Source organism: Lissotriton helveticus, chromosome 7 (genome assembly GCF_964261635.1).
Source record: "Lissotriton helveticus chromosome 7, aLisHel1.1, whole genome shotgun sequence".
Lineage (NCBI taxonomy): Eukaryota > Metazoa > Chordata > Amphibia > Caudata > Salamandridae > Lissotriton > Lissotriton helveticus.
Genome location: NC_136068.1, coordinates 1608623343 through 1608639000, shown reverse-complemented (window position 1 = coordinate 1608639000; position 15658 = coordinate 1608623343). Strand labels below are relative to the sequence as shown.

Here is a 15658-nt window from a genome sequence, read left to right as displayed (position 1 = left end):
TTCCCCTTTTATCCCTCCGCTATCCTTCTCACTCCAAATAACTGACTAATATCCACCACTGAAATTACTTCATATTTCACCATATTAATTCACCACTAATCCTTTATGGCAGTGGTTCCCAATCTTTTTTGACCCGTGGCTCCCTTGATCTAATTGGCATTTGGCTGTGGCTCCCCCCCATTTTTTTACGGGTGGGTGGGGATGTAAGCCCGACCTCGGGAGTACTTCCTGCTGTTTTCCTTAAATTAATTGGGATGCAATGAAGGTATTTAATCATATTTGTAACAAAATAAAAAGATAACAGTTGTAAAAGGGAAAACAACAAACTTTTGTTTTATGTGCTCATACGTTTTCTCTCATCGAGGATGTAAAGGCGTTGTGAACTCAGGCGGGGGAGGCTGTATTGAAGCCAGTGACCACACTGATGTTTCAGTAATATTTGAATGCCTTCCCCTTTCAAGGACCATCCGAGAGTTCTACTGGGTTTGGTCTAGAATAGTTTAGAAAAATGACGATGGCCCTGTCTGTAAACGCACATTTGAAGATGTTTTTTAATCAATATACACTTTCTTTTTATGTAATTGTAAATGCATATACCCCATTGAATATATGGAATATGCATTTACAATGAAATTTAAAAAAAAGTGTATTTTGTTTAAAAACATCTTCAAATGTGCATTTACAGACAGGGCCATCGTCATTTTTCTAATCTATTCTAGACCAAACCCAGTAGAACTCTCGGTTAATCTGGAGTTAAATTCCACCAAGTTAAGACGGAGCCACTCTGTGTTATCATTGCATACTGGAGGAAAAATTCACCCAACAGGCAAACACGCATGCCTAAATTCATTTAATACACCTGTCAACCCTCTCCCCCTGTCTGCCAGAACCATGCCAATCCTCTCCCCCCTGCCACCCTCTCCACCTGCCTGCCAGAACCCTGCCAACCCTCCCCCCCCTGCCCCCGGATGTCTCCCCCGTCTCTTGTTTTATGCCTTGTGGCTGGCCCTGCGCTAGGAGTGCCCGTTCTGCCCATGCTTGCACCCTTTGTGACCACTCCTGCCCCCTCCACCCATGTCTGTCCCCTTCGTGTCTTGAGACTGTCACTTCTTTCCATGCCTGCTCCCTTCGTGTCCTCTGACTATGTCTTCTATCCATGCTGCTCCCTTTGTGTCCTCAGACTACCCTTCTCTCCATGCCTGCTCCCTTCGCCCACTTAGTCTGCTCCTAGTGACCATGCCTACTTCCGTAGTTCCCTCAGATTACCCTTATGTCCATGCCTACCCCATACCCCTGACTACCCCTTCTGTCCATACCTGCCCCTCGTGCACTCTGACTGCCCCCTCTGCCCATGCCTGCCCCGCACCCTCAGACTGCCCCTTCTGTGCATGCCTCCTTTCTTCATGCACTCAGTCTGCTCCTTGTGTCCATGACTGCTCCATTTGTGCCCCCTGATTGACCCATCCGGCAATGCCTGCTCCCACTGTGCTTTCAGACTTCCCCTTCTGTCCATCCCAGCCCCCTTCGTGCTCTCAGACTACTACGTCTGTCCATGCCTTCCCTCCATGCCTTCTCCCTTCGTGCCCTGAGACTGCCCCTTTCCTCCATGCCTGCTCCCTTCGTGCCCTGAGACTGCCCCTTTTCTCCTTGCCTTCTCCCTTCAAGCCCTGAGACGGCCCCTTTCCTCCATGTCTGCTCCCTTCGTGCCCAGATATTGCCCCTTTCCTCCATGCCTGCTCCCTTCATGCCCTGAGACTACCCCTTTCCTCCATGTCTGCTCCCTTCGTTCCCTGAGACTGCCCCTTTCCTCCATGCCTGCTCCCTTCATGCCCTGAGACTGCCCCTTTCCTCCATGCCGGCTACCTTCATGCCCTGAGACTGCCCCTTTCCTCCGTGTCTGCTCCCTTCCTGTTTGTGCCCGCTATCCATTATTCCATGCCTGTTCTCTTTGTGCCCTCAGACTCAGGCGCGCAACACCCATTGGACTCAAAGGGCTTCAGCGCCCGACCTCATACCCTGTGATGAGAGGAGCAACTGCAGTGTCAGATGGGGTGGGAAGGGTAACTGCGATGCCAAGGAAAGAGGCACCTGGCAGGTGTACCCAGAAGGGACTTCAACGTTGGCCACACAAAGGAGAGAGGGACGTGTTGGAGGTTAGAAAAGCCGAGTTACTTTAATACTGGGGTGGATGAAAGCCTCAAACCTGGTGTGAAATACGCATAAAAAGAAATCAGATGAGGGGGCTTTAAGATGATCCAGGAAAAGAAACGGAAAGGCTAACTTAGAGTAAAACCCGTATTTTGTCGCTGAGCTCATTGGCGGTGGGGTTGGCATGCTGGTTAGTGTGCTGTTGCACATGTAAGGAACAATCAATGTGACTTTGGCGAGGAGCCCAAGGCCCCTTGCTCCCCAGCCCCCCCCCGCCTCCGCCTCCCCATCGTGTGTGGCAGCCCAAGATGAGACAGCATCCCGGGTGCACACACAGCCGCACCCGAACCCTTCACAGGTCTTTAAAAGACCATTTGAATGTTAATGAGGCCTTGCTGTTGTTTCACCACTTCTAAGAGCCCCTGCAGCTCCACTCTGCATGTTGCCCACATCGTGCCGCGGCGCCCCTGGCAACTCATAACGGCGCACAGTTTGGGAACCACGGCTTTATGGGCTTCCTGAATAGCATGCGTCAACAAGCGCTATTTAAATACAAACCTTTTTCCTCCTCTATCCTTCTGCTATCATTCCAAATCCAAAAAACTGACTAACCTATCCACCACTTAAAATCTACTTGCATGTTTCACTATACTAATTCAACACAAATCCTCTATGGATCCCAGAGTAGCGTGCTACTCGCCGAAAAAACGCTTTGACGCCTCGTCAGGGGTAGTAAGTGCTATATAAATGCAATTGCAGTACAATACAATACAAGCAGTCATCTTGTGGAAGTAAAAAATCATTGACTAGATCGTTGTGCAATAGCAGAAACTATAAAGCATGTGAATATGGAAAAAAATTGAAATATTATGAAGTAACGGAAAGAAAAATATGATCCAACAATGAATCACATGCAAAAGTACATTGGTGGTAAATGCAATTGAATGCATCTAAAATAAATAGTAAGTTCAGTGTGCTAGCTGCAATAATAATTTGAACATGTGTGTGCCTTAAAACTGAAAGCTAACAGTTGTCTGGGGGCATGACACAAAGGAGGGCTCCAGGAAGAGTATGGGAACTCAGTGCTGTATTTCGGAATTGATTTTATTAAAGAAATAATCTGTGAATCAGGTTGAGGAAATGTATGTACACTTCGAAGGAAGTAGAACTGAAACACATCAGAATGAGTTTTCTCCTCAATTAAAGTTCCTTATAAATGTGTTCTGGAGACCGAGCTAAATTATATTTTAGATGTAGAGGTTACAGACCATATCAGCTCACTAGATGGCGTATCCCAGAGCAAGACCTCACCCAGCATGAGATAATATAGCTTTGTCCTTTGACATATAGGGGCCGATTCCAATTCGGTAAAATCCCTTTACAAATAGCCGTACGGAGCATATTTCCCGTACAAATCGTACCCGTAAACGTCCCTGTACATACGATGAAGGACGATTCGAATGCAAAGCAGATATCCGTTTGAATCGTACTGAAACCATATGACTAAAAAATACGTGCAATTTATATCCGGAACACGCAGTGCACGACATCCGTACGTAATTAAGCAGCAGTTTCCGGCCCAGCAAGTACGATTCGTCTCTGCGACACTCCGTACGACTCTTTTTCTATGGGAGCTCAAAACGTCCGGAAAAGCAGAGTCCGACCCGAACCGCATCCCCGTACGCGATGTACACGCCATGAACGCTGGGGTACGGTGCATACACGGGTACGATGCGTACACACGCCATGAATGCTGGGGTACGGTGCGTACACGGGGTACAGTGCGTACACACGCCATGAATGCCGTGGTACGGTGCGTACACGGGGTACGGTGCGTACACACGCCATGAATGCCGGGATACGGTGCGTACACGGGGTACGGTGCGTACACACGCCATGAATGCCGGGGTACGGTGTGTACACAGGGTACGGTGCGTACACACGCCATGAATGCCAGGGTACGGTACGTTACACACGCTCGCTTATGGCTCCATACAATAGTGATACGACTCGCTCATACGCAATGTTTTCCGTACGAATCGCATTCTGATTCCCTGGTCTGGATCGTACTTGTTGGGTTGTACAGCATGTTTATGATTCGTACGATTCACTTTGAGGGTCCATGTTGTTCGTATTTTCCCTTGCTATTCGTACAGTTCGCAACGATTCGGTCATATATTTTTCCTACGAATCGTACTAGGGGATTCGGACGGTAATTGGAAGAGCCGTACGGAAAGGGCAACGGATTCGATTCGGTCATACAGATTCGTTTACCGAATCGGAATCGCCCCATAGTGTAGAAACTCATGAAAATAAGACTTGGACTAGAATGAATTGTGTGATGGTGAAATCTTTAGCCCGGCAAAGTTCGGCTCAGGCAACCAGACATGTACAGCGCCTGGCTGCCTGACTTGACCATGAAGAGAGTTTGTCAGGCTGACCTTTGCTCTGCTTGATAAGACACTCTTCCTGCTTGTAAAAATGAGAAGCTGGTTGTTCTGATTTCTGAGGGGATCCTTATTTAGTTTCCTAGGTGACTGCTTTAGCAATATTTATGTAGGGCAGGTTTCAGGAGGTTTGGCTTTGAAACTTAGCCTTTTTATATCTCTCTTCTTTCATTGAGCGATATTCATTATCTGACTAATAAGAACAAAGTCATTAATGGTTGCCACCGTTGCACAGAGGCACCCTCAGAACTTACACAAAATCTTAAACACTTACTCAACCAACGGTTCATTGACTGATGCACATATTCTGTAACACAAATGCACTCACGCCTACACACGTGGCCCACATGCAGACACAAACACGCACAGCAAGATTAAATGAATCTTACTCAATTGCATCCATCCATAATTGTCAAGTAGCTTCTTTGAGGAACACTTGTACATTGATTTACTCACCATCTTTCATCGAAGCGCAGGCACAGGCATACAGCCATTTCTTTAAACACAAAGATTCCGATTCCGCAAAAACCGCTCCGAATAGCTGTTCGGAGCGTTTTTCCTGTACGAATCGTACCCTGCAACATCCCCCGTACGTACGACGAAGTACCATTCGTACCAGGAGCCGTACTCCGTACGAGTCTTACAGAGACCGTACGACTCTAATCTCCATACGATTCTCCCTCGGAACCCGCTGTACGCGACATCTGTACGGTTCGCGGCTGGTTTTTACGACCCAGTAAGTACGATACGTGTCGGATACGCACCGTACGACCCTTTTTCTACGGGAGCTGAAAACAGCCGTAAAAGCAGAGTTCGCACCAAAACAGGTACGGAACGCCGCCCCCCCCCCCCACGTACGATGGGTGTACACACCGTACCCCATGTACGATGGGTACATCCATCGTACATGGGGTATGGTGCGTACACCCATCGTACATGGGGTACGGTGCGTACACCCCATGATCGCAGGGGTACGCACCGTACCGTGTGCATTTCCGTACGACTCGCCCTTACCTGACGTGGACCGTGCGAATCGCATCCTCATACCCCGGTCCGAATCGTACTAGTTGGGTCGTACGGCATGTGTACGAGTCGTACGGCATGTGTACGAGTCGTACGGTTCACGGTTTCAGCCTTGCAATACGTACGGATCGCGACGATTCGGACGGATTCACGGAATACGGATCGTACTAGGCGACTCGGACGGACGGGTACGATTCGTACGGAGAGGGCTCCGGATACAAATCGTACGGACGGTTTTTTTCCCGAATCGGAATCAACCTCATAGTAACATCCCACTCTTTCCATCTGGTCTCACATGAAGAGTGACTTCTATGTCACACTGCGAGTCTGCATCTCAGTTTATCTTGCATTCTTTATTCTAACATGAAGGTGTGTGTGTCAGTGAGATAAGGAGCATCTTGTTAGCGGAGATGAAACTTAATGCAGTGCTGGCAAGTGAACGTGGAGGTTTTGTGAATAAAGGAGGTGGAAAAGAGGTTGATGTATAGGAGAGAGAGAAGTCGGATTGCCAGTGGGAGACATAGACACTATCTTGGAAAAAAGCATTAAACTGTGAAATACTTTTCATAGGTTTTCAAAATATCAGCAGTTCCAAAAGATGCCCTCCGTTTTTGACAGTATGCTTGTGTGTGGATGTTTATGATAAAACCGTGAGTGTTAATGAGTAATTCAGTCATTTCAGGAATGGGTGCATTTTCCTGACAGAATTTAGTTTTTGGAATAAAACATTATTTCTAAGTAAATTCTGATGTAGTGGTCGGATCACTAACATAATATAGAATACCAAAATATAGACTTACAAAAATATCGTTGACAAAATATAAAATGCAAAAATATCGAATTCCTATCTACAAACAGGTAAGTACAAAAATATTGAATCAAAAATATCGTTGTAAAAAGTATAGTTAGTCAAATATCGAATTTTTTTAAATGTCTTAAAATTAATTTACAATTAATTAAATAATAAATATAATTAACTAAAACATACTTAAAAATACTTAAATAACCTTAAAATTAATAAATAATTAATTTAAGTTAAAGAAAATAAACATACAATTTTGTTTTTTAATACATATATATATATATATATATATATATATAAACGTAATAGTAATAAAAAATATACAATATTTTTACCGTAGGATAGCGGGAGGGTAACATTTACTATAACCACTCCAGTGAGTGCAACAGAAGGGAAAGCGTTGGATAGCGGGAGGGTAAAAATTACTATTCCCACTCCAGAGAGTGCAACAGTAGGGAAAGCGTTGGATTGCGTAGGGGTTAATATTACTATTCCCACTCCAGAGAGTGCAACAGTAGGGAAAGCATTGGATAGCGTAGGGGTAAAAATTACTATTCCCACTCCAGTGAGTGCAACAGTAGGGAAAGCGTTGGATAGCGTAGGGGTAAAAATTACTATTCCCACTCCAGAGAGTGCAACAGTAGGGAAAGCGTTGGATAGCATAGGGGTAAAAAATACTATTCCGACTCCAGAGAGTGCAACAATAGGGAAAGTGTTGGATTGAGGGAGGGTAAAAATTACTATTCCCACTCCAGAGAGGGCAACAGTAGGAAAAGTGTTGGATAGCGGGAGGGTAAAAATTACTATTCCCACTCCAGAGAGCGCAACAGTAGGGAAAGCGTTGCAAAGCGTAGGGGTAAATATTACTATTCCCACTCCAGAGGGTGCCACAACAGGGAAAGCGTTGAATAGCGGGAGGGTAAAAATTACTATTCCCACTCCAGAGAGTGCAACAGTAGGGAAAGAGTTGGATAGCGGGAGGGTAAAAATTATTTTCCTACTCCAGAGAGTGCAACAGTAGGGCAAGTGTTGGATAGCGTAGGGGTAAAAATTACTATTCCCACTACAGAGAGTGCAACAGTAGGGAAAGCGTTGGATAGCATAAGGGTGAAAATAACTATTCGCACTCCTGTGAGTTTAACAGTAGGGAAAGTAATGATTTAATATATTAATACAAATAAATTAAATATCAATACCAATAAAACATTAATTAAAATTAATTTCCAATTTTATATTATGTAATACTTAATTAATTAGAAATACAAATAAATATTAGTTATTAAAAATTAATTACCTCACCATAATTAATTAACAACTAATTATTTTCAATAACAAAAACTAATTAGTAATACAAATTATTACCAATTAATAATGAACAGTAAATTAATTATCAATACAGAGTATTTTTAATATGTAATGAATTACAATTACATTACTTCCCACCCTATTCCCTTATAAATCCACAACCCACTACAGAAAATAAATTAATAAAATTATCATAATTATCAAATAATTAATGAATAAAAATGAATTACCAATGAACTACCAATTAAAAATTAATTAACAATAAATTAAAAATCAATACCAATAAATAAATAAAAAACCATTTACTTGATTACAATTAAATTACTTCCCACCCGATTCCCCTATAAAATAAATTAAACATACATTACAAAAATAATATACACTTTTCACACATATACTAACATACAAAACACTTTAAAAAATTCGATATTATTAAAAATGTGATATATTTTAGTGCCTGTATTATATACTGAGATTATTTTGACTTCTATATTTTGACAATCGATATTATATTACTTACCTTTAATTCAATATTTTTAACCACTATGTTGTTTCCATTCGATATTTTGTCCATTCTATATTTTTACTTCGATATTATGGCCATTTTATATATTTTTTCCGATATTATGTCTAGTTACCGTAGTGGTCACAACATTTACAATTATTTCACTGTAAAGAACTTACATAATATTCTGGGTATCTCTTGTCTTTGAGATCTGCAGAAAGTGTATAAAAGGGTTTATTGCTCTAGTGGACAGGTCATCAGTCTATTCAAATAAGCCCCCAGTACATTAATATCTTTCACATAATATTATTAGCATTCCCGTAGTTATCAAACTAATCCCCTACTGTGTTATGTTTGGTTACTGGTGCTTTAGTAATCTTGAACTGACAATTGAGTGACACAGCAGCATTGAGGAAAAGTACTAATTAATTATCTTGCTAGGTAAAATTCCTAAAAAAGTACGTTTATGTTGCAGTGCTCTAATATAATTCCCGTAATCGAAAGATATTTTCCCAGTATAGTAAGATCATTTTCAGCATATTATGGTAGGTCATTGATGTTTTATGATCACTTCCTAGTTAGCTAATATTATTTCCCAGTGTATTAACATAATTATCTATTACATTAAGATAACACCTCAATTTGTATTCAGGTAGTTGCCCAGTATATATATGATGTATTATGACCATTTCGTAGTGCATTAAAATATTCACAGGACAACACTGGCATATTTCTCCATTACATTAACAATACTGCCCTGCATCATAAGACAATTCACAATATATTGAAATAGTTATCTAATTTGGTCAAACTTACTCTTCAGTGTTTTAAGAAACTTCCGAAGTGTGTTACAGCACCACCAGATGACATACTATTATTGAACCCATGAAATCACGTAGAGTAGAGGGCATTTAGGTGAAACACTCTCAAAACGTGTTCCTAGAACTTAAGTGTGTTATAATGCCTTGTGAACAAAACATAATCAATGGAGCCTTTGCATGAGCAGCACAGCTTTATGGTTTTCAACCATAGCATGGGGAATACACTGATGTTTGGTGATAGAGAAGGTTAGTACATACACAACAGGACTGAATTTTATGTGCATACTAAAAAGTAATTTGGCATGATGATACACAATCTACATTGCAGCAATTCAAGCCAATAACCTCCGTGTGATCTCGATGTCGCATGACAACATGAGAATGGGTTGTCCTCTTCATAGTTCCTGATAGAATGAGTATAGTTAAGGAGGATCCAGGAACTTATTTATTCCAGGAAGGGGTCCACTTATCACTGAACCAGGATCTTGCCTTTCAAATGTCCACTGTTGGGGTAGTTGCTTACTGTCATATAGTAGAGCTGACTTCTACACCTAAGCTGGAAATGTGGCCTCACTGATAGTATATATGCTAGCTGGGTCTCAGGCCTTCTCTTCAAAGGACCTGAAACTGTGTTATATCAGTTTTCCCTATGTTGCCATTTCCATAATGTAGGCTTAAGGGGAATCACAACCCACAGGCACACTGGTAGACTAATTATATAGTTATATTTGTTATATTGTTAATAATAGTGGGCACTCCAAAGTGCGCACTCAGTCAGATCATGTACTTTACTCTGTAAGTGAGCCGATATGTCTTCTGCAGACACGTGCATGCTTTCAGGTTATTCCCCAGACAGGGAAAACAAAGGCAATGGAACTCTGATGCTCCATGGAACTCTCCCCTTCGCCCAAAAATCTTGAAACCAGTCTATGTGTGCTGGTGGGAACATCCGATCACTATTTTACCAACACTCAGCAGTATAATAAACTAAAAACACCAGGTTACGGAGATATGTCGACATTATATTAAGATAATCCCCTAGTGCATTAGGATGATCCCCCAGCTTATTCATATTCTTCAACTGAACTTTAACCAAATACACCAATTTATTGATATACTTCTGTTGGGTAGTAAGAATATTTTCTTGTTCATGAAAGTAATTTGCCCGTCATTAAGCTAGTTCTCCAGATCTGTATACTAATTTCCCAGGATATGAAGATTTTTCACTGGTGTATTAAGATAAACTTGCCAGCAGAATAACCACAGGATATCTCCTCAATCTGCCAGTGTATTAAAATAATTTCAGGACCATAATATAATTCACATGGGCAATAGGATAATTTCCCAGCATGTTTTAGTTTACTTGGCTTTGATCCTAGTGGATTGGTGGAAGATGTTAACAGAGTGGCCAAGTCCTAAGAGTGTTCTTAACTTTGTCCGATGCACATTGAAGTGCATTTTGGTAAATGTACGCCTCGGCATCCAATTAAAATGTAGGCTTGGTAAGGGTGTCATGGCTTGTTATGGAGATTCTTATGTCAGGGTGAACGTCTAATCCCTTTTTACACAATATTAACAAGATGGAATCAAGGCATTATTTCTAGGAGTATGGATATTTTCTTCACTACAAGTACAGATTGTAGACAGCCCACATACAGTAAGAGTGAATCAGTATTTTAGCCACTGTTTTCATCATAGAAGATATGGCAGAAACTGTTTATATATGAACTAATAATACAACCTACTTATTCTACAATAACTATTTTGGCTGTGCAAAACTAAAGGTGTGTGAGAAAAGCTCAAGCGTTGGAGAAGAAACAGTCATCCACAGAAAAGAGTGCAAAACAGGGAGGGGCAAGAGGCACAATCATAACCTAAGATGATACAGGCCAGAGACCAAAACAAGAAAAGCTATAGGAGAAGGGAAGCATAGAAGCTGAAAAGAAGATCAAGCAGGCTTTACTGTGTTGAGAGAAGGCAGGATGGCTGGGCAGGTGAACTGTGCCATAATGCAGATACATTCCCCTCTTTGATTTTGTGGTCTTGGAGAACGAAATATCAGGGGTTGCATGATGCTCTTCTGTAAGACAGCATTGCCTGCTGCCTGTGCAAAGGAAAGCTACGAGTCAGCAGAGGGCTTAAATGATCACAATTATGTGCCAATGAGAGATAATCCTTTTGGACATCAACAGACCACATCATATATACCAGCAGAAACTATGCCATGTGCCCAGAAAACTTGATACAAACCCTGCCATTTTCAGTTGGAGGAGCCCAGTCACTATAACCATCATTATGGGCACCTGGCCCATCTGCCTCTGGCTTTGGGGAGAAGCAGATCAGTTGCCAACAACTCACTGAGGCCTTAGAGGTGGGGAGTGAAAGGTGGAATTTGGTTCCATTAACAACAATTCTGATGGATTAGAGAAACCTAAGCAGGTTGAAGCATATCCATCGATGTGAAGGTGTCACTTCCATCATACCACAAGCTCATTGAACGTCCCCAGTCTGCAGAGTGCAAGTAAATAAATTTTTCTGTATGTTTTTTTCTTGTCTTTGGTATTATTCCAAGTGTTTTCCTTTCTTTCTTTCTGTCTATACACTTACCTGATGTTTTCATATTTGAAACAAATATTGACTGAAGACAAGGTGGTGAAGGCAGAGTCGGACTCACAGTTGCATGATGTGTGAGACCGTCCTGGAGAAAAGAGGTAGAGTATTTGTTGTATATAACTTCAGCCTAAAGGAAGGTATGGGAGTAACAATCACAGTTAACTTGCAGTAATATTGGCTCCATTCCTTTCCTTGTCTAGATCATGCGAAGGAAACGTGACTTGGGCCAAACAAGTCCCCTTGGCATCCAATTTCGTCTTTTCCATGTAAACATTTAGACAACTAACTGCAAACAGTGTCTAACGTATGTATTTGCAGCACAAACATTTTTAGGGGACTGAACTCTGTGCATCAAGAAGAAAAAATGCAATTCCACTAGTTAATAAGGAAATAACACTGACATAAATAAACACCAATATCAGGTTTCAAGGGCAATAGCTATTTGCTCCGTAGCAGTTAATAAGTTGTCCAGACAACCCTATGCCACAACTGGATACAATAGAATCCATGCGTACCTGAATAGATGTAAATTCAACCATAGTCTCCCCATGATTTTTCTGGAGAAAGAACATAGTATAGAATCAGGGCGCAGGGATTGGGAAGTGGTTCTCAAGACAGCTGGCCACTGGAAGCTCAGGCCTGTCTTCACCACCTTAAGGTTGTCAATATTTGCATGCTATTAACCATCCCCATTTCGTACATTTTGTAGGGTCCAACCAGAGCCCCCGTAGTGTTACTAAAGTGTGAGCCAGGTATGTATATCTAGATATGAATGCATGTTTATCTGTGTGTAGTGTGATGTGTAACACTGTAGCTCTGTGTATTAATGGGATCTGAAGGTGACAAAAGGCAGCTGAGTTCCACTGAGGGGCCAACAGAAAGCCACATTCAAGGTACATGCAGTGTGCAGAATGTATCCTTTGGAGATGTCTGGAAGAACTGAGGTATAACACCCATTCCATAGAGAGGTTTGTAAGAACTGAATCGTAAGGTTCATCCCATGGGGATGCCTGTAGGACTGAGGTCTAGGACCCAGGACATTTAAATGACTGGAGAAATTAAGCCTATTACTCGACCCATAAAGGTATCCATAGAAAATGAATTCTAATAACTTCTTACGGGATGTCTCTAAGGACTGAGGACTAGTACCTCGCCCATTGTGATGCCTGGAGCAACAGAAACCTAATGTAATCCCCTTGAGATACCTGCAAGGACTTGAGTCCTCATTTCAAGTTTAGAGGACGGGATACTCCATCACAAATGTGGCAGGTATTCTATCTACTTTATTGCAAGTGCCGTCACATTTGTTATGTAGTATTCCATCCGTCCAACTCTAAATAAGACCTTAGTTATTTACCTTAGTTATGTACCTTAGTTTCATAACAAATAAAACATTCACATTACATAAAGAAAGAGGTAAAAGATCAAAATTGATCAGCTCCTACAACAGTAAAGTTACAAATTACTAGTTCAGGTTATAACATTTATCAAGTAATAATTTTCATATGAGTTGTAGAACCTCCTTAGGGAAGGAAAGAAGGAGACAGTGGATTTAGAAAAACACACATCTTCATAGAAATGAATTGATCCAACAAGCAAGTACCCAGCTCAGAAAAACATAGCTCCTACCTAATAATCCCATGCAGCAAGAAATTAAAAAAATCGAGGCAGCCGAATGACAAAGAACAGACCTCAAAAGCAAGTTCCAAAATAGGGCACTCTTGTCTTGTTGTAGAGCTGGGTTCTGTCCTGAAACCAGGACCGTGTATTGGTACCAACTTAAGAGTGGACATCTTTTCTTGCTTAGGGCTGTTATGGGAAGCGGGTGGCATTAAGACAGACAGGATCGGAGAAGTGAAGGGACTGCATGGGTGGAGATTAGCTCATCCAGGAGTAGGAGAACGAGGGTGCAAGAAAGTAAGTATGGATAAAGTATGGTTATCATTAAAAACCTGACTCACAAGTTCTTTATGGCAAGTTTTAAGCAAACTCAGACAAATCCTGGCCGTATTCACTTACATCGATAATGAGGATTTTTCACTAGAGATCCCCTTTTTACGAGCCTTATAGCACACAGAATTTTGGGCTACCAGACTCTTCCTTTACCTGGTCCCGCAAGGCGGGCGGAATAGGCCCGCCTTGCGGGACCACGGCAGACGGTCTTTCCATCTGCCGCGGTACCTTTTCCTTTCCCACACCCATCCTAATACGGCGGTGGGAATTTCAAGGGTGATGGTGGTGAGTCGGCGGGACTCACCGCCGGCCCGGCAGTCGCGGATTCACCGCCATCGTAATCGGCCCCTATATTCGGTCTGCCAAAGATACACCATAAAAGACGACATTCAAACACGATTTAAAAACAAATAAAATCCATAAAAAATTAAAACAACAAAGTATTAGATCTCATGGCACAATTTAGCTGTCTATTCTCATGGCATTCTTGGCTAGCTCGAGGAGATCCTCCAGATCATCTAGACTAAAAGCACCCTGCTGGAATATGATAAAGGGTTCTGTAGGCTCTTGCTGCTTAGCATAGACACTGCAAGTGATGTTCTCTTTTCAAACACTGTGGTTGAGGCCGCAATCCCTTCTATATTGGTCACCACAGCCTCTAAACTTCCTGTAAAGGTCTCTTTCCCCTTTAGTAAGATTGGTGGAGTCATCTCTAACAATAAATGCACTCCACTCCATCTGTTCAGGTAGTAGAATATAGACACAGCTAACAGTAGTACGCTATGGGCGCTGCAGCCCTTGATCTCTTCACTGATGTTGTCATTTCCCTTGTTTGGGTTAATAATCTTTGCTTCTAGAAGGGCTGGAGACGGCTCCATCAGCAAGTGTTACTTTCTCCAATACAGTGGTAACCATTTGCCCCCAGGGGCTGCAACACTATATTCGCTTACACAGTCAATGAAAGAGCAGAACTGTATCTCTTATTAAGATGCAGGATAGCTTGCTGAATCCGCAACCCCTCTCCCCCCTTTATGTTCACTGCACTATCAAGTCTGCTAGACCCTCACTGCAACAGTTGAATCCGATGCTGATTCTCCACGTGTTTGTCACCCCTGATACCTCTGTTCTGTAAAGAGTCACAGCAAACTCCCAACACCATTGAAGCACTTCCTCACACAGGTGTGCAGATCCAGCCGCATTCTTGACCCGTCTTCAAGACCGTTGAAGGGTTTGGTTCAATTCCTCATTGCTCAGTGTGGACAACTCCCTTAAGTGTCAGCTATGCACTTGGGGCTTCATGCCTGTTAAAGCTTCAGAAAAACACAGTGCCATGCGGCACACTAATTGGGCTTAGTAAATATAGGCAGTACCGTTCAGCAGATTACATCAAATATCTTATGGGAGTGCATCTCATCCATAGCTCATAGCTCACATGACTTGCCTGCAGGACTAATGCCCATCATATGGGGATGCCTGTTGAGGGTGAAGTTTAAAACTCCTTCCAGGGAAGCTCTGTAGTGGCTGGTGTTTAGGGCTCAGTTCATTGAGATTTCTGAAAGGACCGAAGCCTAATGCCTATCCTATAGAGAATTATTTAAGGACTGATTTGTAATTCTTATCACATGCTGGCGCCTTTACGAACTAAGGTCTTGTGCTTATCGTATGAAGACGTCAGTAGGGACTGAAGTCTAATGCTGATTCCTTGAAAAATTCTATAAGAATAAAGGCTGCAACCAGCTCGCAAAAAGGAGTGGAAGAGACCGAAGGCTTCCTTGCCAGGCCTTAGGCTCTAATACCGCAGTCTGAACTAAACGTTCTGAGGGGCTGATAGATGTAGAAATGTAGCATATTCACTGTCAAGTTAAGACAAGAAAAGAGGATATTACAAAAAAGTATTTTACTACTAAAACCTAAATTGTGATATGACATAATATAAATAGGTGTATTCATTTTAACAGATATTAAAGCTACCATTTAATAATAATGGCTATGGAGTTTTATTACATTTTACTGGACCACGTGAAAACGTCTATAAAAATGG

The 15658-nt window shown here is 42.1% G+C and overlaps 1 protein-coding gene across 5 annotated transcripts in view; it reads left to right on the top strand.

The window, feature by feature from the left end:
* Window positions 1-15658, top strand: part of LOC144770588 (voltage-gated potassium channel KCNC1-like) — a 1394341-nt gene that overhangs the window by 1321764 nt on the left and 56919 nt on the right. The window contains exon 5 of one of the 5 annotated variants that reach the window (XM_078655242.1): window positions 12374-12416. The exons of the other annotated variants lie outside the window; for them this stretch is intronic. The gene's annotated coding sequence lies outside the window, so the exon portion shown is untranslated. The remainder of the gene's footprint in view (window positions 1-12373; window positions 12417-15658) is intronic. 5 annotated transcript variants of the gene reach the window in all.